Genomic DNA, 25243 nt, shown 5'->3' on the forward strand with positions numbered 1-25243 from the left:
GGGTGCATTCGTAGACCGCTTACGTCACTTCCGCCGAAAGAAGGCTGTCCCAATTAAAAAAAAGACGAGACTCCTCTGAACATGGGAGCCTGCCTGCAGACCTCCACTCTCAGGACAGTTCCGGTGCAGACCTCCACTCTCAGGACACCTCCACTGTCAGTACAGGAAGTGACGATTCTGACGCGTTTTTTTTCCCGCCCACCGAAGGACTCGTTTGATGGAAGTTTTCAAATCACAATGGAGACTCATCACGGAGGTGATGAGTCCGCCCACCTGTGCACTTTGGGTCGGCCTTGTTCAAGCCCTTTTGACCCCCCCAGCCTGGTTCTCGTAAAAGTTTTTCGCTCAAATGACACCATGGAGGAATGTAACGAGAGTTGACAGGGGACTCTGCCCTCCTCACGAGTGCCTATTTTCGGACACTTTTTTTCACTTTTCCCCGGTTTTATTATTTTTTTGGCTATTTCACCCGGTTTCTACCGGGGACATTGCCCGGTCTCGGGTGTCCCCCCACGGCCTGTGTCCTCACTAAGAAGAGCCGGAATTCCCATCACGAATGACTTCTTCTGCGAGGATTTATAAAAGCAGCTGGAATCCCTTAAATTGCTATTGGATAAAAAAAGTTAGGAAACGCCCCTATACGATCCGCCCCTATACGATCCGCCCCTATACGATCCGCCCCTATACGATCCGCCTCCTTGCTGTGGTCTGCAGCCAGACCCATCTCAACCCAGGGGGCATTAAAACGTACATTTTCGTTAAATAATAAGGATACATATGTGACGCTAACTAGTTAGCTGGACGTACTGCACTGTTGTTTACACTTATTTTGTATTCAATTCAGAAGTTTACTAAAGTCATACAGAGATCTTGGCTCTGTTATAGACAAGTTATACTTTATATTACATACATAGACCAAAGTGAAAACATTTAGACCGATATAGCCTACAGTACGGTGGGATTTATAAAACGCTACCCTGACGTGTAGCTGCTGTTAGCTTTATTTATTTCTCTGACATGTTCCAATGTTTTACTGTTTATTAAACAAATTAAATTACAACCTTTTTATTCAGCTCATGCTGCTTTGAGGTAGAGCAAAAAAAAAGCCTATTTTCAATATTTCCACCAGATTTGATCATCTTTTATTTAGGTTAAAGTGTATTTAATTTATCCTGATCCCATAATAATAATAATAATAATAATAATAAGACGAATAGACAGCAGCCTTTTGCTTAATGTTAGTTTGTGCCGTGCTGTCAAAGGGATGCAGGTGTGACTGTTATTTCATCTCTTTAGTTTAAAAAAAACCAGAACAGTACATCATTTTAAATGATCCTTTAGGGATTGTTTGTCTGAAATGCTGAGAGTTACATTTTGCAATAATACTTCTGCAACCCTGTGTCTAATATGATTAATTCACTTTTTTATTTTTCTCTTGTTTTTCTCTGTAATTAGGAAAATTCTGGAGAAATGGATCTGCTGGAGAAGGACCCCTAATCTGAAAAGTGCACAGCAGATCATCAGGACAGAGCTGCCATCCACCTGGACCCCCCCGAGCTGCTGGCAGGGGCGGCGCCAGGGAGTAGTAGGTGAGGACCCTCCTAGAGGAGGTGAGGTCCAATCCCCACTTGTAGAAATAGCACTTTACCCCTGCTTACACCTATATGCCGTGAGCTGATTACCGAGCCTTCATTGTAACAGTCGCGGGTACAGGGGCGTATCTTTTTATTAATATGGTTTTATTATTATCCTAAAGTAAGTTAATGTAGATAACTCAAAAGTATAATTGCCTGTATTAAAAAAAACGTCACAAAAGAAACAAACAGGTGCTGTTACTCTGTTTGACAGAATGAGCACCCCTCCCTTCATTCATTGCATGGTATGGGCGCCTGAGAAATGGAGCAAGCGGAGCAGGTGCATCCCCACAATTGACCTTGGGGGAGCAAACGTGTGCTTTTGCACCCCCACTTTTTGATCATATGAAAAATATGATATGTCCCCCCCAATATATCACTGTAAACATAAGTATGTAATTTCAATCGAATTAATAATACGCAATGAAATAACTTGTGCTGATTATAGACACTTAATAGTGAGTTTTTAAGTTTCCAAAGATTGTGACCCCCCCCCGCATTTCGCTCACAATGGTTTGATCAACTGCCTCCCACCCACAGCAGTCCTGATGCAGGTAGGCTGAGTGTAAATCACCGCGACCAGTCTGTCATTGGTGGCAGACCTTTTCAGTAAGTTGTTCAAACAAAGAATATGTTAGACATGTCTTTACTTCTACCACTCAATACAATAAAAAACATTTATAATCATCACCTTCTCTTTATTTTCGCTGCATTGAATTACAGGTCACTCTTGATGTTAGATAGCGGTTAGCTGACGTTTGCTAGCTAGCTAGTAACATCAACCAGTGTGTGTGTTTGACTAGCTAGCTACCTGGTAGATCGAAGCCCATTAGAGTTTGAGTTTATTAGGATCCCCATTAGCTGTTGCATGATAACAACTAGCCTTCCTGGGGTCCACACAAAACATAAAACATTACATTCGACAAGACTTTTACAGAACAGTAAATAAAAAACTGATTTCCGAAGTCTATTTTCCTTCAAGCATTGACTTTCATATACCACTTATTTTCTGTTTTCATTTCATTGGAAAGAAGATAATGATATTAAAATAAGAATAAAGTACTTATATCTATCTGCATTTACAGATGCCAGCCTTCAATTCTCTTAAGGTACAACTACCTGAAATGAAATAAAAAAGAAGGATGAATTATAGAATTATAGAAGATAATATGATAGAAGTCCATCTCCTACTTTAACTAACCTGTGTGTGTGTGTGTGTGTGTGTGTGTGTGTGTGTGTGTGTGTGTGTGTGTGTGTATGTGTGTGTGTGTGTGTGTTTGGCCGGCCAACCAGGTAGAACATGGCAGAAAAAATCATGTATTCAACCCAGTACAGTGTATTGCTCTGTAGAATGATGTGGTGGTGACAGTGCAGACTCAGGGAGGAGGCAGAGAAGGAGAGAAAGAGACACAAGAGTTACAGGTAATGGAAATATCAGTCAGCTTAAAGTGTAGGATAACATAACAAATTAAGACACAGATACTTGGATAATATATTCCCCCCTCTCTCCCTTTCTTTACAGAGTAGCATAAAGATTGTGTATTCAAACCAGTTCAGTGTACTCATAAGTGTATTGCTCTCCTTAATGTAGAATGATGTGGTGACTGTGCAGACTCAGGGAGGAGGCAGAGGAAGTGAGAAAGAGACCCAAGAGTTACAGGTAATGGGATATCAGACAGCTTAAAGTGTAGGATAACATCCCTAGTCAAAAAATGCTACAGGAATCTCTATATGTTTTTGGAACCCTATAGGAGTCCTTTAGGATCCTATAGGATTTTGAGACAGTTCTGTGCTCTATATTGCAGGAAATTGCACGTACAGGTGTTATTGATGACAGAAATGTGATACTCCAGTCAGGGAAAATCTCAATAGAGGTGGAGGCAGGTAATGTTGCTGCTCTAAGAGATGAGATGCAGACTCTCAGAAATGGATGGGATGCTATTCTGTCTGAGGCATCAATGGTAGCTAAGGAAATGGAGGTTCCACCTCATTTCAAAAAAGAACTTTGCCGTGAGAGCAGGAGGAAGAGGTTTCATGAGGAAACTGCTGAAGGAACAGGTCAGGAGGATAGGCCAGAAACAACATTCCGTAACACTGTGTTTTTCACTGCCATGGACCAGATCATAAGTGACTTGGACACTCTGTTCCAAAAAACAGCAAATATTGTTGAAGAATTTGCTGCCATACTTAAAATTCGGAAGTTGAGTGACAGTGTCATGGCTTCTGTGTGTCAGCCGCTGAGGGAGAAATACTCACAGGATCTCACAGATCAGTTTGAGAGTGAGATAAGGCATCTCAATAAAATATTTTCTGCCACTTTCCCCCCTGATTGTAGCTCTCTTGATCTACTGAATGCAATATACAAGATGGAACTCCAGAGCATTTTTGGAGACGTTTGCATTGCCCTCAGAATTTTCTTGACGCTCCCAGTTACCGTAGCTGGTGGTGAAAGATCATTTAGTAAGTTGAAACTTATCAAGAGCTATTTAAGATCTACCATGTCGCAAGAGAGGTTGAACAGCCTTGCAATGTTATCGATTGAAAGCAAGCTGGCTCTGTCACTTGATTTCAAAGAGCTCGTAAAAGATGTTGCCACCAAGAAGGTCCGGCGATTGGCGTTCGGGATTTAGGGATAACAATCCAGTCTATGACAGAATTGTGGGATGTTTCCCTATAGTAAGCTGACAGGCTTCAGCCCACATTGTGAACAATTACTATCTGATGCATAGTCCTCTAGCACTACATTTTTCATTGTTTGCTGTAAGTGTGTTCATGTCCTGAGAATTTATTGTTTTATAATTGTGTTCAAATCTTCAGTTAATTTATACTTTTGTCCTTGTGTTGTTCAAATCTTAATTTAATAAGTCAAAGAATGTTGAGATTTGTTGTTTGTTCATTCCTGTATTGGGTGTAATTTCAATTAAATAGACAGAAGATAAAGTTGATAGTCAGTGCATGTTGATTTCTTGCAGTCCATTACAGTTCATTAACTTCAACAGGGTTTTCGAGGTTGGGTTTCATCGTGTCGTTTAGGGGGTGGACGCAAGGTCATGACTCCACCAGTATCCAAGAATCCTGAATTGTCCCCACCAATAGCTCAACACTTGTCACTCGCGCCTCCTCGAATTACTTGTGGGTGTAACAGGTAGGGCTTTAGCACTCTGCTGAGAAAGGCAGCAACCCGGCCGCTACAGCAAAAAAGCTAGTGCTCTGCCCGCGACAGTTCAAAATCTGCTTCGTAAAAGGTATATCCAAGCAGGGAACAATTGTATACTACACAGCACATCAAAATGTAAGTGTCTGTCAACCTAATAGTGTGCTTGAGTAGACTATTTGTGTTGGAGATGGGATTACAGAGAGACAGGACAAGTAACAGCTTTTGTATGTCGAGTATCAGAAAACATTGTCACAAGAATAGGGGAAAATATGCCCAGCTAGTGCAACTCAAGGTTCTTTGGTAGACTATTGCATTGGTCCATTCATTGAAGATGAACGCAATGCGACATCCTTTACTAGGCTCACCCACCAACAGTTCAGGTGCTGAATTGCTGATCCGAATGTATAAGTAAAAACCATATTATGCGTTTTCATCAATAAATAAATGGTCAAATTCTTTTTAGCGTGCGCGCTAACGCGCGCTCGCATGGATTGGGGGCCCACAAATAGATTCTTTCATGGGGCCCAGAATTTCCAGCTACGCCCCTGCGCGGGTACACTGTGTGTGTGTGTGTGTGTGTGTGTGTGTGTGTGTGTGTGTGTGTGTGTGTGTGTGTGCGGAGTGTTGCAGTTGAACATTTAACTGTAGCGCTGGTGCATTAATGGGAAACCCTTAATGTTTGAGCACCCTCTATGAAACGTCAAGCTACCCCACAGCACCCCCTAGAGAAAATCTCTGGCGCCGCCACTGGTGCTGGAGAAAGTAAAACGGCGATCAGGAGCATCCTCCACCCAGATCTCTGCTTACTGCCGTCCTACAGACTTGTGTCTTACTTTCAGAATTTGATTTTGTAAGTGTCCTTTCTTTTAATAGATATTTAACAATTGAGTCCATCCGATTCCCAAAACAGCTGCTTCTATACTTGCTGCACATATAATACAAATAAACAACTCCATAAACACACTTTTGCTGACATTTGTGTTACTGCTGGTGATGTTAAATAACATGATTGATTTCCTCTGTCTCAATGATGAAAGTTATAATAATAGAAGACACGAAGCTGCAGAGAGGATGGATATATTCTTACCTCTACTTTGTGATAAGATGAAAATACAATATTAAATAGTAATTGTTAAACACATTGTTTATTTCATTTACTGAGGTTTTAACCATTATTTACAACATGTGTACATAAGCAGTGGAATAATAGGGTATGTCTAGGTCAGGGATGGGCAACTTTGATGGTGGTGGGGGCCACATCATTGATGTACTGGCCACCAGGGGGCCGCAGATTCACTTGGAACACACACACACACACACACACACACACACACACACACACACACACACACACACACACACACACACACACACACACACACACACACACACACACACACACACACACACACACACACACACACACACACACACACACACACACACACACACACACACACACACACACACACACACACACACACACACACACACACACACACATTCCATGTGTTGTATGTAATTATTAACAAATATACTGAGTCTGATATCTTCATTGACATTTTACAATCAAAGGGAACATCCTCTAATAAGCTCACTAAACACATATCAGTTCACAGAAATGTTATTTAAATTTTACAAGTGGCATGTTTGTATTGAACAGGTTATTAAAAAAAACTATTTTAAACTATTGGAAAGCACAGAAAATGTGTGTGTATTGAGATGAATCATTAAGATGACATACACATGAAGTCATGAACACTAACCCAGCCGTTAGTTGTCTAACTTGAACCTAAACACTTGTAGCCTGTCTCTGCATTCCCCTTATTCCACAATAGAGAGGCGAAGTCCCTCCCTTTCCGGGAGCCTCCATGGGACCCCGGAAGCGTAAAATTATACATTGAAGTCAATGGAGAGAGAAAGGTTATCTTTTGATCCCGTTTGAATTGTGCCACGAATGACACATATGATGTTTGTCAATTTAAAAGAATATTTTGCAAGTCAAAAAAATTAAAATGTGTCGTAAAACTGTGAAGTTACACATTTTTTTGTGTGAAACCGCTGAGTGAACTACAGGTCTCTTGGTCTCGCACAATACGCGTCACCATCACAAAGATGGCCGTCACGTTAGCACATTTCACCTGTTTCTTTCAGAATGAGAATACAAGTATAAAACGAGGTGACTACAAGTCTGGACACGTTGAGAGCTGTACATACACGAAAGGGGAGTTATTCGGTTCTGTAAGAGCAGCGGGACCGGCTTTACAAGGTTTCGGTGAGTAATATGAGTGCAATGTGTAACGTTAATGTCAGCTAGCTAACATTAGCTAACAAGGTACACTAACGTGTTTTGTTTCAGTAACTAGTGTTCTCCTTTAGAACTTCGTGGTCTGTGTGTGCTGTGGATAACATTAGTGTTCACAAGAACAAGGTAAACTCCCGTGTTTTGTTTTAGTTGCTCTTCAGATTGAAGCGGCCAGTTTATATATATATATATCGACTATACTGTATGTGTGATCTCCTTTTCCATCTCGTTTTGTCATTTGAGTTTATTTGCTGTGTGTAGATTCAAGGGTTTTGGTTATCTTGTCAATTTGTTTGGTTATCCAGGCACAGCTGTGCGTGACTCCCTCGGGTACACTGGTATGTGTTTTCCTAATGTAGAGAGCATTGATTAATTAATAAACTACACACTGAGTCTAGATCCTGACCAAATCCTTTTTTATTGTTGATCAAATGTTTTTCAAAAATGTATTCATACACATTTAGAAAAATACACTGTACAATCACAACCAGTACAACACACAAAAAATACAGAAAAAACAAACAATAACAACAATCAGACAAAACTATGGAAAAATAACCCCTCCCACCCCCAGATCCAGACCATCCTTGTATTATTGCTCATTCAATCTATTATAGCATGCTAACAAACATGGTACTTACTTTATTTGTACAGATCTGCATGGGAGAGGATGGCGCGATGCAGAGCGCTGTCTGTGATTGTGCACGGGGGATGTACAAATGCAGCCACGCTGCAGCATTGGCAATATGTGCCATGTGGCAGATCAGCTCCACAGATGTTGAGTGCCAGTGGAGGAAGCCTGGCACTTCCAAAGTAGTCCAGCCGGTGTCTCAACTTTACCAACAGTGAGAGGAGACATACAACCCACTGGCCAGAGACATCGCCACTCAGGATGTAGACTGGTTCAGGTCTGCACTGAGGGGCGCACAGTGTGGCATGGCATGGCTTCACCTGAGCCAGAGCCGCGGCCTCAACATCAGGCCATTGTCACCGTGCCGGAGCTGGTGAAGGGGCATGGGGGTCGGTGGCTTGAGGCAATTCTTGCCTCAATGCGACTGAGCAGAGACCAGCAAGCTGCCATCCAGACAGCCACCGGAGGACAGCGGACAAAGTGGCAGTTACACAGGCGGGGCAGGTTGACAGCCAGCAAGTTTGGTGCTGTGCTGCGGTCGGGACTTTCATCCACTCCATGCGCGTCCCTCATGAAGAGGGTGCTCGGGGGTACAACTTGGACGGAGTCATGGCTGTCAACTGGGGGGTTGTAAACGAGGCCGAAGGGGTGAAGGCTTTTGTGCAGGCCTATCAGGAGACAGTGTTCGAGTCTGGTCTCTTTGTGAGTGAGTCGGTGTTTTGGGAGCATCCCCCGATGGACTTGTGCAGCCATCTGCCCTGCTGGAGGTGAAGTGTCCACCATCATTATACATGATGGTGTATATAGGATATATATATATATATATTTGTATACATATCTGTAAATTGTATAATTTTATTTGATTTAAAAGTCTTTTTGATCTCTCTCTATAAACACAAACTGAGTAAGATTGACAATAAAGTTGACTTTGAAAAATATATATTCTTTATGAAAATAGTTGACTGTTGGAGAAATGAATCCAAATGAAACGTTGGACTGAACTACAACTACGCCTTTAAATCTCTACGGACTGTTCTTCAGTGGGATGGCAAGTTCCTATCTTTAAACATTTATTAGTTTTTTCTCAGAATAGATTTGATTTTCTGAAGTTAATTTAACTTAACCATGTAAGGTCATTATTAAAAAGGTACAATCAATTTGTTTAGGGTTGAATAAAAATAATGATAAACATTTCATCTGGATGATTTACTGACAGAATAAGAAACTCAATGATGCTCTACTCACCTGTTCCTTTTTATAAAGTGAAACAGTTGAAACGATAGATTTTAGTAAACTTAAAAACAACCTTCTCCAAAAGCTATCAAGGAATATACCGAATACTTGTTTTAGAACTTTATTACATATTTTTATATAAATAGTTTGAATGATCCATAATTGACAGAAGCTTGTGTTTACACTGACCTGTCACTCATATATTAATGTCTTTGTAACTTCAGTAAACCACTACCTCACTAATTTCTTTCATTCATCACGGTTCAGTAAACTAAGTGACACATGAACCAGTTTAATCATTATAATAACGTAGGATTGCAACTCTTTGAAACTGTAGGTGGCTCTTAAAAGAGCCGTTGTGTTTGGGTGTGCTGGTCTCGGGTCAGTCTAAGCCCTCTCTCCGCGGATGCAGCGGGCCAGCTGGATGTGCTCGGGCATGATGGTGACCCTCTTTGCTTGGTTCATCTTACTGGGGGGCAGCTACATGGATGTCGGTGCAGTCCACAGTCATTGTGCAGTTGAAGGCAGAATGAATGTATTATTGACTCCGAATGAAGCACAACTTCATGTCATACAATACATTGACTTTATTTGTAATTGTGTAAAAACATATGAGCATTGATTAGCAAGCAGGACCTGCAGGAACAGAGCACGGTGATGGATGGAGCTGGGAAGAGAGAAGAATAAAGAAAACAGATCAACTTCATTATCGGATATTAAAAATTCAATTTCAAAACAAGTTGCCGCTCCTACAGTTTTCTAGTGTGTAAAGATGATTTCACTTGACCTATGCACAATATCACACTCAATACATGTGTGTCTCTGGGGGGTGCATTGTGCCTTTGATGTATATAAATAATATACCATAACCAAATACTATTACGTACAGTGGAAATCAGGTTGCCAGAGCAGGTCAGTGTGCATGTTCCTCAGGGTCTCAGTTACAGGTGAGGGAAAGGAAATAAAAGAGAAAAAGGTCAGTAACAACACTTTAAAGTAACAACACTTTGAATAATTATCTCTTCTAATAATTTTCTCTCAGTAATCACTCAACTACTGTCTTTCCAACAAACAGATTGACTCACTATCATCACAATGAAACACGTCCAGAAGAATGGACCACAGATGGAAATTAGCTATTAGCTATAATCTGGCATATTGCATCTCTTCTCTTTGCTGAGATTAATGTTTTTGTATGCATGGTCCTTCTATAAATACATGTCATGCAAAGCTGCCTGCCTGCCTTCCTTCCTTCGACTCTCCCTGAACTGCCTGATCTTTTAATGTTCAATGTTAACCATTTGAGCAGATAGCATGAAGTAGAAAAGATCGCAGATGCTAATCTGCCGTTAGCCTACCTCCCGCCCCCTTAACACCTGGTGGAGGGAGCGATAGGCTACTCTTCAAATGTTTCACAAAATACTTACCTGTTATGTATGTGTCACCATCATGACTACTCTTACTGTTTAACATTTGGGTTCACTTCATGTTAAGGCTAATACAAATGACAAGGCTAAGTAATGTGATGCTAACTAACGTGCTCGCTACTAGCTATGTAGCTAGCTTGACTGTGTTCCATGCACAACATGTATATTACCTGATGTGTCTGATCCAACGACTCCTGGTCCTTTCATCAGACGGGAAGCGATAGAACGAGCAAGTGGTTTGATCACGTATGTGATTACAACCTGGTACAAAGCACACAGGCATCTTGTAAAAGTGCATTTATTTTTAGCAATCTCTTATTTATTGGAGGGAATAAATCAGTTATGAGATCTTCTTCTTCTTCGCTTTAATTACGAGTCGCAACCACTTGGAGCATTATCGCCTGTGACATCACTTACGCGAGCCAGAATGGGATTTGGGATTTGTAGTCTTTGTAGTCGCGTATTTTTCATAGTCTTATATTTCAACAGTTTTACGACAAAATGTGACTTTTTTGACATGAAACTTATTGTTTAAGATTGACAAACATCATATGTGTAGTTCGTGGCACAATTCAAACGGGATCAAAAGATAACCTTTCTCTCTCCATTGAATTCAATGTTAATTTTTCGCATCCGGGGTCCCATGGGCCGGAAGTAGATGGGCGTGACTTCGCCTCTCTATAAGGGGAATGTCAACACAGACACCCGTCAGCCCGCAATCTGCTGTTCCTCAACGCCGCTCCCCCTCCCTCCCGCTGAAATTATGAATGAAAAGCGTAGTAATCATAGATAACACGGCAGGGTCCGTGACAGTTTGTTTTCATCTGATTTCAAATAAACAAAGTCTTGGTTTTAAGAATACTAAACTTGTTTCGCCAAATTCAGATGATAAAAACAACTTTGAAGCTTGTGACGGCATAATTACAAGAGGCAATTTAATGTCACAGCAGGCATAACAACAGCCGGTGTTTCTTGTGAGGGTTTCCCCGGGAAACAAACACAATACACATAAATGCGTCACAGATTATTATCATCTACGCAGCTCGCGACGTTTTTTTTTGATTAATTACGTTGTTTATAAATTAATCTGAGGGCCGCAAAAAGAGGAGGTGGGGGCTGCCATTTGACCATCCCTGGTCTAGGTCATTAAACTGTCTTCAGTTTAATTTTATTAATACAAAAAAAAGGTCATAGCAAATGTTTAATTGTGTATTTCAGCAGAGCGGGGGGTCACGGTGCTGCTGGACCTGGAGGTGCTGACCTGGGGTCAGTGGGACATCATCTGGGCAGGGTTAAGGGAAGAAGGAGAATATAAACTGTTATAATTACAGCTAAGATTAGAACACTACTATTGTTGACAATCAATCTATACAACATGCTTTTGTTCATTTAAAAAAAACATTGTTTTATTAGTACAGACAAATTAAGATTTATTTTAAATATTAAATAATATTAAATTACATCAGCTATATATAATTTACTTGTTAACTTACTAATGTAACACATGGGGGCTAAAGGAACAGCTTCATCGTATTTACCTGGCCATGGTCCTCTTTAATTCATCGCCGACGGTGATCTCCAAACATTTTTAAAATGTAAAAGTAAGTGTCTGGATCCTTTTCAGCTGAGTTAGAATTTGCTAGCAGGCTGCTGGAGCAGCGCAACCGAACAGCGCGTATCACGTGACGTAAATACGAAGCCCTTCGTAGGCTAGACCGTCTCATTTCGTAGGCCGCTCGGTCCAGCCTACCTGGTCTACGTGGGCTGGGTCCTCCATGGACCGTGTAGGCTGCGTACCCCGAAGGATACAACCCCTGAATTGAGACACGGCCGCAATCTGCTTTCATGAAACTAATTTCGCGTTCACGATCAGTTGTATCAGTGAACGGCCGAATGTTGTGTCACGGTAAATGTTGCAGCTACAAGGTATTATGGGGCAGCATTTTCTCCTTTCCTTTCGTAAAGGAAGGTCCAGTGTTTCCTAGGCTAAAGGAGGTTATACAATACATTTCAAAGCTCCTTTCCTATCATAGAGCAGGGATGGGCAAATGGCCACATTTTTGTATTTCTTTTACATGTAGTAGGGAGACTAACAAAAATTGCCAAGGCTGGCTATATTTCAAGTCATCCCGGCGGGGTATTGGGTTAAGTTTTCAACCAGCAATAATCACGTCTCAGTAGAACTTCATGGACTATGAAATTGCCGCTGCGCAAGAATATCAAAGGAAAAAACCAGATTAAACTCAACTTTCTCCAACAATAACAACACACATGGTGCATGTCTCAAACCTTTACATTCATTTTGAAGTCGCACAATATTATATAAACTGGAGGATAAAGCTTGGTTTCAAAACAAACCTATAATCACACAAGTTCATATTTTGCTATTTGAACAAAGTGTCAACTGTCATGGGTAAATAACCAAAAATGCTAGTCTACCTCATTCTAATAGGCCATTAGAACAATGTTTCAACTTTCCTGGACAACTAACAGAAATGCTAGTCTATTTTATTCTGAATTGCCATTACAACAAAGTATCAAGTCTCTTGGGAGCAGGGCCGGCCCTCGGCATAGGCAGTATAGGCGAATGCTAAGGGCGCATCAACCCATAGGGGGCGCCACAAATTGGGGAGAAAAAAAGAAAAAAAGTTAGAAATTAAAAAAATATATTTTTTTAAATTTCATAACAACACATTATCCTGATTTTGGATCAACAAAGTACATCTTATTTTCTTATACTAACATAACTATGCCTATATTGCGTACAGCGCCCATAAACTATGGCACCCCCCCCCCCCCCCCAAATCAAGTTGAACTGCCCCAGCCCCAGTAAAAACCAGAGGTTTATGTGAAATCGTTTTTTTTTTTTAAATAATGGTAGTTTGCAATTATAGGTTTTAATTTTATATTTGTGTTCATTTAAAATAAATGTGTGTCAACTAACAGAAATGCTAGTCTATTTTATTCTGAATTGCCATTACAACAAAGTATCAAGTCTCCTGGGAGACTAAAAAAATGCCAGTCTATTTTATTCTGATTTGCCATTACAACAAAGTGGCAAGTCTCCTGGGAGACTAACAAAAATTGCCAGGGCTGGCTATATTTCAAGTCATCCCGGCGGGGTATTGGGTTAAGTTTTCAACCAGCAACAATCACGTCTCAGTAGAACTTCATGGACTATGAAATTGCCGCTGCGCAAGAATATCAAAGGAAAAAACCAGATTAAACTCAACTTTCTCCAACAATAACAACACACATGGTGCATGTCTCAAACCTTTACATTAATTTTGAAGTCGCACAATATTATATAAACTGGAGGATAAAGCTTGGTTTCAAAACAAACCTATAATCACACAAGTTCATATTTTGCTATTTGAACAAAGTGTCAATTGTCGTGGGTAAATAACCAAAAATGCTAGTCTACCTCATTCTAATAGGCCATTAGAACAATGTTTCAACTTTCCTGGACAACTAACAGAAATGCTAGTCTATTTTATTCTGAATTGCCATTACAACAAAGTGTCAAGTCTCTTGGGAGCAGGGCCGGCCCTCGGCATAGGCAGTATAGGCGAATGCTAAGGGCGCATCAACCCATAGGGGGCGCCACAAATTGGGGAGAAAAAAAGAAAAAAAGTTAGAAATTAAAAAAATATATTTTTTTAAATTTCATAACAACACATTATCCTGATTTTGGATCAACAAAGTACATCTTATTTTCTTATACTAACATAACTATGCCTATATTGCGTACAGCGCCCATAAACTATGGCACCCCCCCCCCCCCAAATCAAGTTGAACTGCCCCAGCCCCAGTAAAAACCAGAGGTTTATGTGAAATCGTTTTTTTTTTTTAAATAATGGTAGTTTGCAATTATAGGTTTTAATTTTATATTTGTGTTCATTTAAAATAAATGTGTGTCAACTAACAGAAATGCTAGTCTATTTTATTCTGAATTGCCATTACAACAAAGTATCAAGTCTCCTGGGAGACTAAAAAAATGCCAGTCTATTTTATTCTGATTGGCCATTACAACAAAGTGGCAAGTCTCCTGGGAGACTAACAAAAATGGCCAGGGCTGACTATATTTCAAGTCATCCCGGCGGGGTATTGGGTTAAGTTTTCAACCAGCAATAATCACGTCTCAGTAGGACTTCATGGACTATGAAATTGCCGCTGCGCAAGAATATCGAAGGAAAAAACCAGATTAAACTCAACTTTCTCCAACAATAACAACACACATGGTGCATGTCTCAAACCTTTACATTAATGTTGAAGTCGCACAATATTATATAAACTGGAGGATAAAGCTTGGTTTCAAAACAAACCTATAATCACACAAGTTCATATTTTGCTATTTGAACAAAGTGTCGACTGTCGTGGGTAAATAACCAAAAATGCTAGTCTACCTCATTCTAATAGGCCATTAGAACAATGTTTCAACTTTCCTGGACAACTAACAGAAATGCTAGTCTATTTTATTCTGAATTGCCATTACAACAAAGTATCAAGTCTCCTGGGAGACTAAAAAAATGCCAGTCTATTTTTATTCTGATTTGCCATTACAACAAAGTGTCAAGTCTCCTGGGAGACTAACAAAAATTGCCAGGGCTGACTATATTTCAAGTCATCCCGGCGGGGTATTGGGCTAAGTTTTCAACCAGCAATAATCATGTCTCAGTAGAACTTCATGGACTATGAAATTGCCGCTGCGCAAGAATATCAAAGGAAAAAACCAGATTAAACTCAACTTTCTCCAACAATAACAACACACATGGTGCATGTCTCAAACCTTTACATTAATGTTGAAGACGCACAATATTATATAAACTGGAGGATAAAGCTTGGTTTCAAAACAAACCTATAATCACACAAGTTCATATTTTGCTATTTGAACAAAGTGTCAATTGTCGTGGGTAAATAACCAAAAATGCTAGTCTACCTCATTCTAATAGGCCATTAGAACAATGTTTCAACTTTCCTGGACAACTAACAGAAATGCTAGTATATTTTATTCTGAATTGCCATTACAACAAAGTATCAAATCTCCTGGGAGACTAAAAAAATGCCAGTCTATTTTATTCTGATTTGCCATTACAACAAAGTGGCAAGTCTCCTGGGAGACTAACAAAAATTGCCAGGGCTGGCTATATTTCAAGTCATCCCGGCGGGGTATTGGGTTAAGTTTTCAACCAGCAACAATCACGTCTCAGTAGAACTTCATGGACTATGAAATTGCCGCTGCGCAAGAATATCGAAGGAAAAAACCAGATTAAACTCAACTTTCTCCAACAATAACAACACACATGGTGCATGTCTCAAACCTTTACATTAATGTTGAAGTCGCACAATATTATATAAACTGGAGGATAAAGCTTGGTTTCAAAACAAACCTATAATCACACAAGTTCATATTTTGCTATTTGAACAAAGTGTCGACTGTCGTGGGTAAATAACCAAAAATGCTAGTCTACCTCATTCTAATAGGCCATTAGAACAATGTTTCAACTTTCCTGGACAACTAACAGAAATGCTAGTCTATTTTATTCTGAATTGCCATTACAACAAAGTATCAAGTCTCCTGGGAGACTAAAAAAATGCCAGTCTATTTTTATTCTGATTTGCCATTACAACAAAGTGTCAAGTCTCCTGGGAGACTAACAAAAATTGCCAGGGCTGACTATATTTCAAGTCATCCCGGCGGGGTATTGGGCTAAGTTTTCAACCAGCAATAATCATGTCTCAGTAGAACTTCATGGACTATGAAATTGCCGCTGCGCAAGAATATCAAAGGAAAAAACCAGATTAAACTCAACTTTCTCCAACAATAACAACACACATGGTGCATGTCTCAAACCTTTACATTAATTTTGAAGTCGCACAATATTATATAAACTGGAGGATAAAGCTTGGTTTCAAAACATACCTAAAAATATACCAAAAATGCTAGTCTAACTCATTCTAATAGGCCATTAGAACAATGTTTCAACTTTCCTGGACAACTAAGAGAAATGCTAGTCTATTTTATTCTGAATTGCCATTACAACAAAGTGTCAAGTCTCTTGGGAACAGGGCCGGCCCTCGGCATAGGCAGCATAGGCGAATGCTAAGGGCGCATCAACCCATAGGGGGCGCCACAAATTGGGGAGAAAAAAAGAAAAAAAGTTAGAAATTAAAAAAATATATTTTTTTAATTTCATAACAACACATTATCCTGATTTTGGATCAACAAAGTACATCTTATTTTCTTATACTAACATAACTATGCCTATATTGCGTACAGCGCCCATAAACTATGGCACCCCCCCCCCCCCAAATCAAGTTGAACTGCCCCAGCCCCAGTAAAAACCAGAGGTTTATGTGAAATCGTTTTTTTTTTTTAAATAATGGTAGTTTGCAATTATAGGTTTTAATTTTATATTTGTGTTCATTTAAAATAAATGTGTGTCAACTAACAGAAATGCTAGTCTATTTTATTCTGAATTGCCATTACAACAAAGTATCAAGTCTCCTGGGAGACTAAAAAAATGCCAGTCTATTTTATTCTGATTTGCCATTACAACAAAGTGGCAAGTCTCCTGGGAGACTAACAAAAATTGCCAGGGCTGACTATATTTCAAGTCATCCCGGCGGGGTATTGGGTTAAGTTTTCAACCAGCAATAATCACGTCTCAGTAGAACTTCATGGACTATGAAATTGCCGCTGCGCAAGAATATCGAAGGAAAAAACCAGATTAAACTCAACTTTCTCCAACAATAACAACACACATGGTGCATGTCTCAAACCTTTACATTAATGTTGAAGTCGCACAATATTATATAAACTGGAGGATAAAGCTTGGTTTCAAAACAAACCTATAATCACACAAGTTCATATTTTGCTATTTGAACAAAGTGTCAATTGTCGTGGGTAAATAACCAAAAATGCTAGTCTACCTCATTCTAATAGGCCATTAGAACAATGTTTCAACTTTCCTGGACAACTAACAGAAATGCTAGTCTATTTTATTCTGAATTGCCATTACAAACAAAGTGTCAAGTCTCTTCGGAGCAGGGCCGGCCCTCGGCATAGGCAGTATAGGCGAATGCTAAGGGCGCATCAACCCATAGGGGGCGCCACAAATTGGGGAGAAAAAAAGAAAAAAAGTTAGAAATTAAAAAAATATATTTTTTTAAATTTCATAACAACACATTATCCTGATTTTGGATCAACAAAGTACATCTTATTTTCTTATACTAACATAACTATGCCTATATTGCGTACAGCGCCCATAAACTATGGCACCCCCCCCCCCCAAATCAAGTTGAACTGCCCCAGCCCCAGTAAAAACCAGAGGTTTATGTGAAATCGTTTTTTTTTTTTAAATAATGGTAGTTTGCAATTATAGGTTTTAATTTTATATTTGTGTTCATTTAAAATAAATGTGTGTCAACTAACAGAAATGCTAGTCTATTTTATTCTGAATTGCCATTACAACAAAGTATCAAGTCTCCTGGGAGACTAAAAAAATGCCAGTCTATTTTATTCTGATTTGCCATTACAACAAAGTGGCAAGTCTCCTGGGAGACTAACAAAAATTGCCAGGGCTGACTATATTTCAAGTCATCCCGGCGGGGTATTGGGTTAAGTTTTCAACCAGCAATAATCACGTCTCAGTAGAACTTCATGGACTATGAAATTGCCGCTGCGCAAGAATATCGAAGGAAAAAACCAGATTAAACTCAACTTTCTCCAACAATAACAACACACATGGTGCATGTCTCAAACCTTTACATTAATGTTGAAGTCGCACAATATTATATAAACTGGAGGATAAAGCTTGGTTTCAAAACAAACCTATAATCACACAAGTTCATATTTTGCTATTTGAACAAAGTGTCAATTGTCGTGGGTAAATAACCAAAAATGCTAGTCTACCTCATTCTAATAGGCCATTAGAACAATGTTTCAACTTTCCTGGACAACTAACAGAAATGCTAGTCTATTTTATTCTGAATTGCCATTACAACAAAGTATCAAGTCTCCTGGGAGACTAAAAAAATGCCAGTCTATTTTTATTCTGATTTGCCATTACAACAAAGTGTCAAGTCTCCTGGGAGACTAACAAAAATTGCCAGGGCTGACTATATTTCAAGTCATCCCGGCGGGGTATTGGGTTAAGTTTTCAACCAGCAATAATCATGTCTCAGTAGAACTTCATGGACTATGAAATTGCCGCTGCGCAATAATATCAAAGGAAAAAACCAGATTAAACTCAACTTTCTCCAACAATAACAACACACATGGTGCATGTCTCAAACCTTTACATTAATTTTGAAGTCGCACAATATTATATAAACTGGAGGATAAAGCTTGGTTTCAAAACATACCTAAAATATACCAAAAATGCTAGTCTAACTCATTCTAATAGGCCATTAGAACAATGTTTCAACTTTCCTGGACAACTAAGAGAAATGCTAGTCTATTTTATTCTGAATTGCCATTACAACAAAGTGTCAAGTCTCTTGGGAGCAGGGCCGGCCCTCGGCATAGGCAGTATAGGCGAATGCTAAGGGCGCATCAACCCATAGGGGGCGCCACAAATTGGGGAGAAAAAAAGTTAGAAATTAAAAAATAATATTTTTTAAAATTTCACAACATCACATTATCCTGATTTTGGATCAACAAAGTACATCTTATTTTCTTATACTAACAGAACTATGCCTATATTGCGTACAGCGCCCATAAACTATGGCACCCCCCCCCCCCCAAAATCAAGTTGAACTGCCCCAGCCCCAGTAAAAACCAGAGGTTTATGTGAAATCGTTTTTTTTTTTTTAAATAATGGTAGTTTGCAATTATAGGTTTTAATTTTATATTTGTGTTCATTTAAAATAAATGTGTGTCAACTAACAGAAATGCTAGTCTATTTTATTCTGAATTGCCATTACAACAAAGTATCAAGTCTCCAGGGAGACTAAAAAAATGCCAGTCTATTTTATTCTGATTTGCCATTACAACAAAGTGGCAAGTCTCCTGGGAGACTAACAAAAATTGCCAGGGCTGGCTATATTTCAAGTCATCCCGGCGGGGTATTGGGTTAAGTTTTCAACCAGCAACAATCACGTCTCAGTAGAACTTCATGGACTATGAAATTGCCGCTGCGCAAGAATATCGAAGGAAAAAACCAGATTAAACTCAACTTTCTCCAACAATAACAACACACATGGTGCATGTCTCAAACCTTTACATTAATGTTGACGTCGCACAATATTATATAAACTGGAGGATAAAGCTTGGTTTCAAAACAAACCTATAATCACACAAGTTCATATTTTGCTATTTGAACAAAGTGTCAATTGTCGTGGGTAAATAACCAAAAATGCTAGTCTACCTCATTCTAATAGGCCATTAGAACAATGTTTCAACTTTCCTGGACAACTAACAGAAATGCTAGTCTATTTTATTCTGAATTGCCATTACAACAAAGTGTCAAGTCTCTTGGGAGCAGGGCCGGCCCTCGGCATAGGCAGTATAGGCGAATGCTAAGGGCGCATCAACCCATAGGGGGCGCCACAAATTGGGGAGAAAAAAAGAAAAGAAAAAAGTTAGAAATTAAAAAGATATATTTTTTTAAATTTCATAACAACACATTATCCTGATTTTGGATCAACAAAGTACATCTTATTTTCTTATACTAACATAACTATGCCTATATTGCGTACAGCGCCCATAAACTATGGCACCCCCCCCCCCCAAATCAAGTTGAACTGCCCCAGCCCCAGTAAAAACCAGAGGTTTATGTGAAATCGTTTTTTTTTTTTAAATAATGGTAGTTTGCAATTATAGGTTTTAATTTTATATTTGTGTTCATTTAAAATAAATGTGTGTCAACTAACAGAAATGCTAGTCTATTTTATTCTGAATTGCCATTACAACAAAGTATCAAGTCTCCTGGGAGACTAAAAAAATGCCAGTCTATTTTATTCTGATTTGCCATTACAACAAAGTGGCAAGTCTCCTGGGAGACTAACAAAAATTGCCAGGGCTGACTATATTTCAAGTCATCCCGGCGGGGTATTGGGTTAAGTTTTCAACCAGCAATAATCACGTCTCAGTAGAACTTCATGGACTATGAAATTGCCGCTGCGCAAGAATATCGAAGGAAAAAACCAGATTAAACTCAACTTTCTCCAACAATAACAACACACATGGTGCATGTCTCAAACCTTTACATTAATGTTGAAGTCGCACAATATTATATAAACTGGAGGATAAAGCTTGGTTTCAAAACAAACCTATAATCACACAAGTTCATATTTTGCTATTTGAACAAAGTGTCAATTGTCGTGGGTAAATAACCAAAAATGCTAGTCTACCTCATTCTAATAGGCCATTAGAACAATGTTTCAACTTTCCTGGACAACTAACAGAAATGCTAGTCTATTTTATTCTGAATTGCCATTACAACAAAGTATCAAGTCTCCTGGGAGACTAAAAAAATGCCAGTCTATTTTTATTCTGATTTGCCATTACAACAAAGTGTCAAGTCTCCTGGGAGAATAACAAAAATTGCCAGGGCTGACTATATTTCAAGTCATCCCGGCGGGGTATTGGGTTAAGTTTTCAACCAGCAATAATCATGTCTCAGTAGAACTTCATGGACTATGAAATTGCCGCTGCGCAATAATATCAAAGGAAAAAACCAGATTAAACTCAACTTTCTCCAACAATAACAACACACATGGTGCATGTCTCAAACCTTTACATTAATTTTGAAGTCGCACAATATTATATAAACTGGAGGATAAAGCTTGGTTTCAAAACATACCTAAAATATACCAAAAATGCTAGTCTAATTCATTCTAATAGGCCATTAGAACAATGTTTCAACTTTCCTGGACAACTAAGAGAAATGCTAGTCTATTTTATTCTGAATTGCCATTACAACAAAGTGTCAAGTCTCTTGGGAGCAGGGCCGGCCCTCGGCATAGGCAGTATAGGCGAATGCTAAGGGCGCATCAACCCATAGGGGGCGCCACAAATTGGGGAGAAAAAAAGTTAGAAATTAAAAAAATATATTTTTTAAAATTTCATAACATCACATTATCCTGATTTTGGATCAACAAAGTACATCTTATTTTCTTATACTAACAGAACTATGCCTATATTGCGTACAGCGCCCATAAACTATGGCACCCCCCCCCCCAAAATCAAGTTGAACTGCCCCAGCCCCAGTAAAAACCAGAGGTTTATGTGAAATCGTTTTTTTTTTTTTTTAAATAATGGTAGTTTGCAATTATAGGTTTTAATTTTATATTTGTGTTCATTTAAAATAAATGTGTGTCAACTAACAGAAATGCTAGTCTATTTTATTCTGAATTGCCATTACAACAAAGTATCAAGTCTCCAGGGAGACTAAAAAAATGCCAGTCTATTTTATTCTGATTTGCCATTACAACAAAGTGGCAAGTCTCCTGGGAGACTAACAAAAATTGCCAGGGCTGGCTATATTTCAAGTCATCCCGGCGGGGTATTGGGTTAAGTTTTCAACCAGCAACAATCACGTCTCAGTAGAACTTCATGGACTATGAAATTGCCGCTGCGCAAGAATATCGAAGGAAAAAACCAGATTAAACTCAACTTTCTCCAACAATAACAACACACATGGTGCATGTCTCAAACCTTTACATTAATGTTGACGTCGCACAATATTATATAAACTGGAGGATAAAGCTTGGTTTCAAAACAAACCTATAATCACACAAGTTCATATTTTGCTATTTGAACAAAGTGTCAACTGTCGTGGGTAAATAACCAAAAATGCTAGTCTACCTCATTCTAATAGGCCATTAGAACAATGTTTCAACTTTCCTGGACAACTAACAGAAATGCTAGTCTATTTTATTCTGAATTGCCATTACAACAAAGTATCAAGTCTCCTGGGAGACTAAAAAAATGCCAGTCTATTTTATTCTGATTTGCCATTACAACAAAGTGGCAAGTCTCCTGGGAGACTAACAAAAATTGCCAGGGCTGGCTATATTTCAAGTCATCCCGGCGGGGTATTGGGTTAAGTTTTCAACCAGCAACAATCACGTCTCAGTAGAACTTCATGGACTATGAAATTGCCGCTGCGCAAGAATATCGAAGGAAAAAACCAGATTAAACTCAACTTTCTCCAACAATAACAACACACATGGTGCATGTCTCAAACCTTTACATTAATGTTGCCGTCGCACAATATTATATAAACTGGAGGATAAAGCTTGGTTTCAAAACAAACCTATAATCACACAAGTTCATATTTTGCTATTTGAACAAAGTGTCAACTGTCGTGGGTAAATAACCAAAAATGCTAGTCTACCTCATTCTAATAGGCCATTAGAACAATGTTTCAACTTTCCTGGACAACTAACAGAAATGCTAGTCTATTTTATTCTGAATTGCCATTACAACAAAGTATCAAGTCTCCTGGGAGACTAAAAAAATGCCAGTCTATTTTATTCTGATTTGCCATTACAACAAAGTGGCAAGTCTCCTGGGAGACTAACAAAAATTGCCAGGGCTGACTATATTTCAAGTCATCCCGGCGGGGTATTGGGTTAAGTTTTCAACCAGCAATAATCACGTCTCAGTAGACCTTCATGGACTATGAAATTGCCGCTGCGCAAGAATATCAAAGGAAAAAACCAGATTAAACTCAACTTTCTCCAACAATAACAACACACATGGTGCATGTCTCAAACCTTTACATTAATGTTGAAGTCGCACAATATTATATAAACTGGAGGATAAAGCTTGGTTTCAAAACAAACCTATAATCACACAAGTTCATATTTTGCTATTTGAACAAAGTGTCAACTGTCGTGGGTAAATAACCAAAAATGCTAGTCTACCTCATTCTAATAGGCCATTAGAACAATGTTTCAACTTTCCTGGACAACTAACAGAAATGCTAGTCTATTTTATTCTGAATTGCCATTACAACAAAGTGTCAAGTCTCTTGGGAGCAGGGCCGGCCCTCGGCATAGGCAGTATAGGCGAATGCTAAGGGCGCATCAACCCATAGGGGGCGCCACCAATTGGGGAGAAAAAAAGAAAAAAAGTTAGAAATTAAAAAAATATATTTTTTTAAATTTCATAACAACACATTATCCTGATTTTGGATCAACAAAGTACATCTTATTTTCTTATACTAACATAACTATGCCTATATTGCGTACAGCGCCCATAAACTATGGCACCCCCCCCCCCCCCCCAAATCAAGTTGAACTGCCCCAGCCCCAGTAAAAACCAGAGGTTTATGTGAAATCGTTTTTTAAATAATGGTAGTTTGCAATTATAGGTTTTAATTTTATATTTGTGTTCATTTAAAATAAATGTGTGTCAACTAACAGAAATGCTAGTCTATTTTATTCTGAATTGCCATTACAACAAAGTGTCAACTGTCGTGGGTAAATAATAGGGCAGTGCATCTTCACTGGTCTCACGATTCGATTCGATTACGATTACGATTATCCTGTCAACGATTCGATTCGGTTCGATATCCCGGTGCATCACGGTTCATACCAATGCGTTGCATCCTCAATTTTCTATATTACTGCACATGGCTTATTTTTCATCAATGCATACATGCAGTAAATACATATGAACTCTCTTTTTATTATTTAGAAAGTGCTTCAGAAATCAATAACATAAATGTCTTGACATTCATTTATAAACCAAAATAAATAAATTGTATAGGTCTAGCCTCCGTGTGTGAAGTTGTTCCATCCTCAAAAACAAAAAGCTAATGCTTCTGCAGTCTAGCTGCAGCTTCTAGCAACGGTCTTCTGTTAAGGCAAGGCAAGGCAAGGCAAGGCAAGGCAAGGCAAGGCAAGGCAAGGCAAGGCAAGGCAAGGCAAGGCAAGGCAAGGCAAGGCAAGGCAAGGCAAGGCAAGGCAAGGCAAGGCAAGGCAAGGCAAGGCAAGGCAAGGCAAGGCAAGGCAAGGCAAGGCAAGGCAAGGCAAGGCAAGGCAAGGCAAGGCAAGGCAAGGCAAGGCAAGGCAAGTTTATTTATAGAGCACTTTTCAACGCAAGGCAATTCAAAGTGCTTTACAAAAAAAATGAAAGACATTAAGCATTAAAAAAGAAAAGCTAATCAAATAAACATTAAGAAAAAAATACATGGATAAAAGTTACAGTGCAGTCTAAAATATAAATAGTTCAATTAAACATTACAAGAAAAAGTACATGGATAAAAGTTACAGTGCAGTTTAAGATATGAATAGTGGAAATAAAAGCAGCGACAAAAAGAAAAGTCTTCAGCCTGGATTTAAAAGTAGTCAGAGTTGCAGCGGACCTGCAGGTTTCTGGGAGTTTGTTCCAGATATTTGGAGCATAATAACTGAACGCTGCTTTACCATGTTTAGTTCTGACTCTGGGGACAGAAAGCTGACCAGTCCCTGAAGACCTGAGAGATCTGGATGGTTCATAGTTTAGCAGGAGGTCAGTAATGTATTTTGGGCCTAAACCATTCAGTGCTTTATAAACCAGCAGCAGTATTTTGAAATCTATTCTTTGACACACAGGAAGCCAGTGTAAAGACTTCAGAACAGGAGTGATGTGATCCACTTTCTTAGTGTTAGTGAGGACTCGAGCAGCGGCGTTCTGAATCAGCTGCAGCTTTCTAATAGATTTTTTAGTGAGACCTGTGAAGACACCATTGCAGTAGTCGAGTCTACTGAAGATAAAGGCATGGACAAGTTTTTCCAAATCCTGCTGTGACATTAGTCTTTTAATCCTAGATATGTTCTTTAGGTGATAGTAGGCTGATTTAGTAACTGTTTTAATGTGACTGTTGAAACTCAGGTCAGAGTCCATGACTACACCTAGAT

General features: G+C 39.1%; 14 non-coding genes and 1 pseudogene across 14 annotated transcripts; all 15 read right to left on the reverse strand.

The window, feature by feature from the left end:
* Positions 1 to 12454: 12454 nt before the first annotated feature.
* LOC117453225 (U4 spliceosomal RNA) lies at positions 12455 to 12605 on the reverse strand (annotated as a pseudogene).
* An 844-nt stretch (positions 12606 to 13449) lies between these two features.
* LOC117453218 (U4 spliceosomal RNA) lies at positions 13450 to 13590 on the reverse strand. The gene has a single exon (XR_004552863.1). It is a non-coding gene; the product is annotated as a U4 spliceosomal RNA (small nuclear RNA).
* An 841-nt stretch (positions 13591 to 14431) lies between these two features.
* On the reverse strand, positions 14432 to 14572 carry LOC117453217 (U4 spliceosomal RNA). Its single transcript, XR_004552862.1, has one exon. It is a non-coding gene; the product is annotated as a U4 spliceosomal RNA (small nuclear RNA).
* A 392-nt stretch (positions 14573 to 14964) lies between these two features.
* Positions 14965 to 15105, reverse strand: LOC117453208 (U4 spliceosomal RNA). Its single transcript, XR_004552853.1, has one exon. It is a non-coding gene; the product is annotated as a U4 spliceosomal RNA (small nuclear RNA).
* Positions 15106 to 15496: 391 nt separating this feature from the next.
* Positions 15497 to 15637, reverse strand: LOC117453219 (U4 spliceosomal RNA). Its single transcript, XR_004552864.1, has one exon. It is a non-coding gene; the product is annotated as a U4 spliceosomal RNA (small nuclear RNA).
* Positions 15638 to 16029: 392 nt separating this feature from the next.
* LOC117453209 (U4 spliceosomal RNA) lies at positions 16030 to 16170 on the reverse strand. The gene has a single exon (XR_004552854.1). It is a non-coding gene; the product is annotated as a U4 spliceosomal RNA (small nuclear RNA).
* Positions 16171 to 16958: 788 nt separating this feature from the next.
* On the reverse strand, positions 16959 to 17099 carry LOC117453202 (U4 spliceosomal RNA). Its single transcript, XR_004552848.1, has one exon. It is a non-coding gene; the product is annotated as a U4 spliceosomal RNA (small nuclear RNA).
* An 841-nt stretch (positions 17100 to 17940) lies between these two features.
* On the reverse strand, positions 17941 to 18081 carry LOC117453203 (U4 spliceosomal RNA). The gene has a single exon (XR_004552849.1). It is a non-coding gene; the product is annotated as a U4 spliceosomal RNA (small nuclear RNA).
* Positions 18082 to 18473: 392 nt separating this feature from the next.
* LOC117453213 (U4 spliceosomal RNA) lies at positions 18474 to 18614 on the reverse strand. Its single transcript, XR_004552858.1, has one exon. It is a non-coding gene; the product is annotated as a U4 spliceosomal RNA (small nuclear RNA).
* Positions 18615 to 19396: 782 nt separating this feature from the next.
* On the reverse strand, positions 19397 to 19537 carry LOC117453220 (U4 spliceosomal RNA). The gene has a single exon (XR_004552865.1). It is a non-coding gene; the product is annotated as a U4 spliceosomal RNA (small nuclear RNA).
* Positions 19538 to 20381: 844 nt separating this feature from the next.
* LOC117453204 (U4 spliceosomal RNA) lies at positions 20382 to 20522 on the reverse strand. Its single transcript, XR_004552850.1, has one exon. It is a non-coding gene; the product is annotated as a U4 spliceosomal RNA (small nuclear RNA).
* A 392-nt stretch (positions 20523 to 20914) lies between these two features.
* LOC117453210 (U4 spliceosomal RNA) lies at positions 20915 to 21055 on the reverse strand. The gene has a single exon (XR_004552855.1). It is a non-coding gene; the product is annotated as a U4 spliceosomal RNA (small nuclear RNA).
* Positions 21056 to 21837: 782 nt separating this feature from the next.
* Positions 21838 to 21978, reverse strand: LOC117453221 (U4 spliceosomal RNA). The gene has a single exon (XR_004552866.1). It is a non-coding gene; the product is annotated as a U4 spliceosomal RNA (small nuclear RNA).
* A 391-nt stretch (positions 21979 to 22369) lies between these two features.
* On the reverse strand, positions 22370 to 22510 carry LOC117453222 (U4 spliceosomal RNA). Its single transcript, XR_004552867.1, has one exon. It is a non-coding gene; the product is annotated as a U4 spliceosomal RNA (small nuclear RNA).
* A 391-nt stretch (positions 22511 to 22901) lies between these two features.
* LOC117453211 (U4 spliceosomal RNA) lies at positions 22902 to 23042 on the reverse strand. Its single transcript, XR_004552856.1, has one exon. It is a non-coding gene; the product is annotated as a U4 spliceosomal RNA (small nuclear RNA).
* Positions 23043 to 25243: the final 2201 nt, after the last annotated feature.

The sequence above is a fragment of the Pseudochaenichthys georgianus genome, chromosome 9, assembly GCF_902827115.2.
Source record: "Pseudochaenichthys georgianus chromosome 9, fPseGeo1.2, whole genome shotgun sequence".
NCBI classification, from domain to species: Eukaryota; Metazoa; Chordata; class Actinopteri; order Perciformes; family Channichthyidae; genus Pseudochaenichthys; species Pseudochaenichthys georgianus.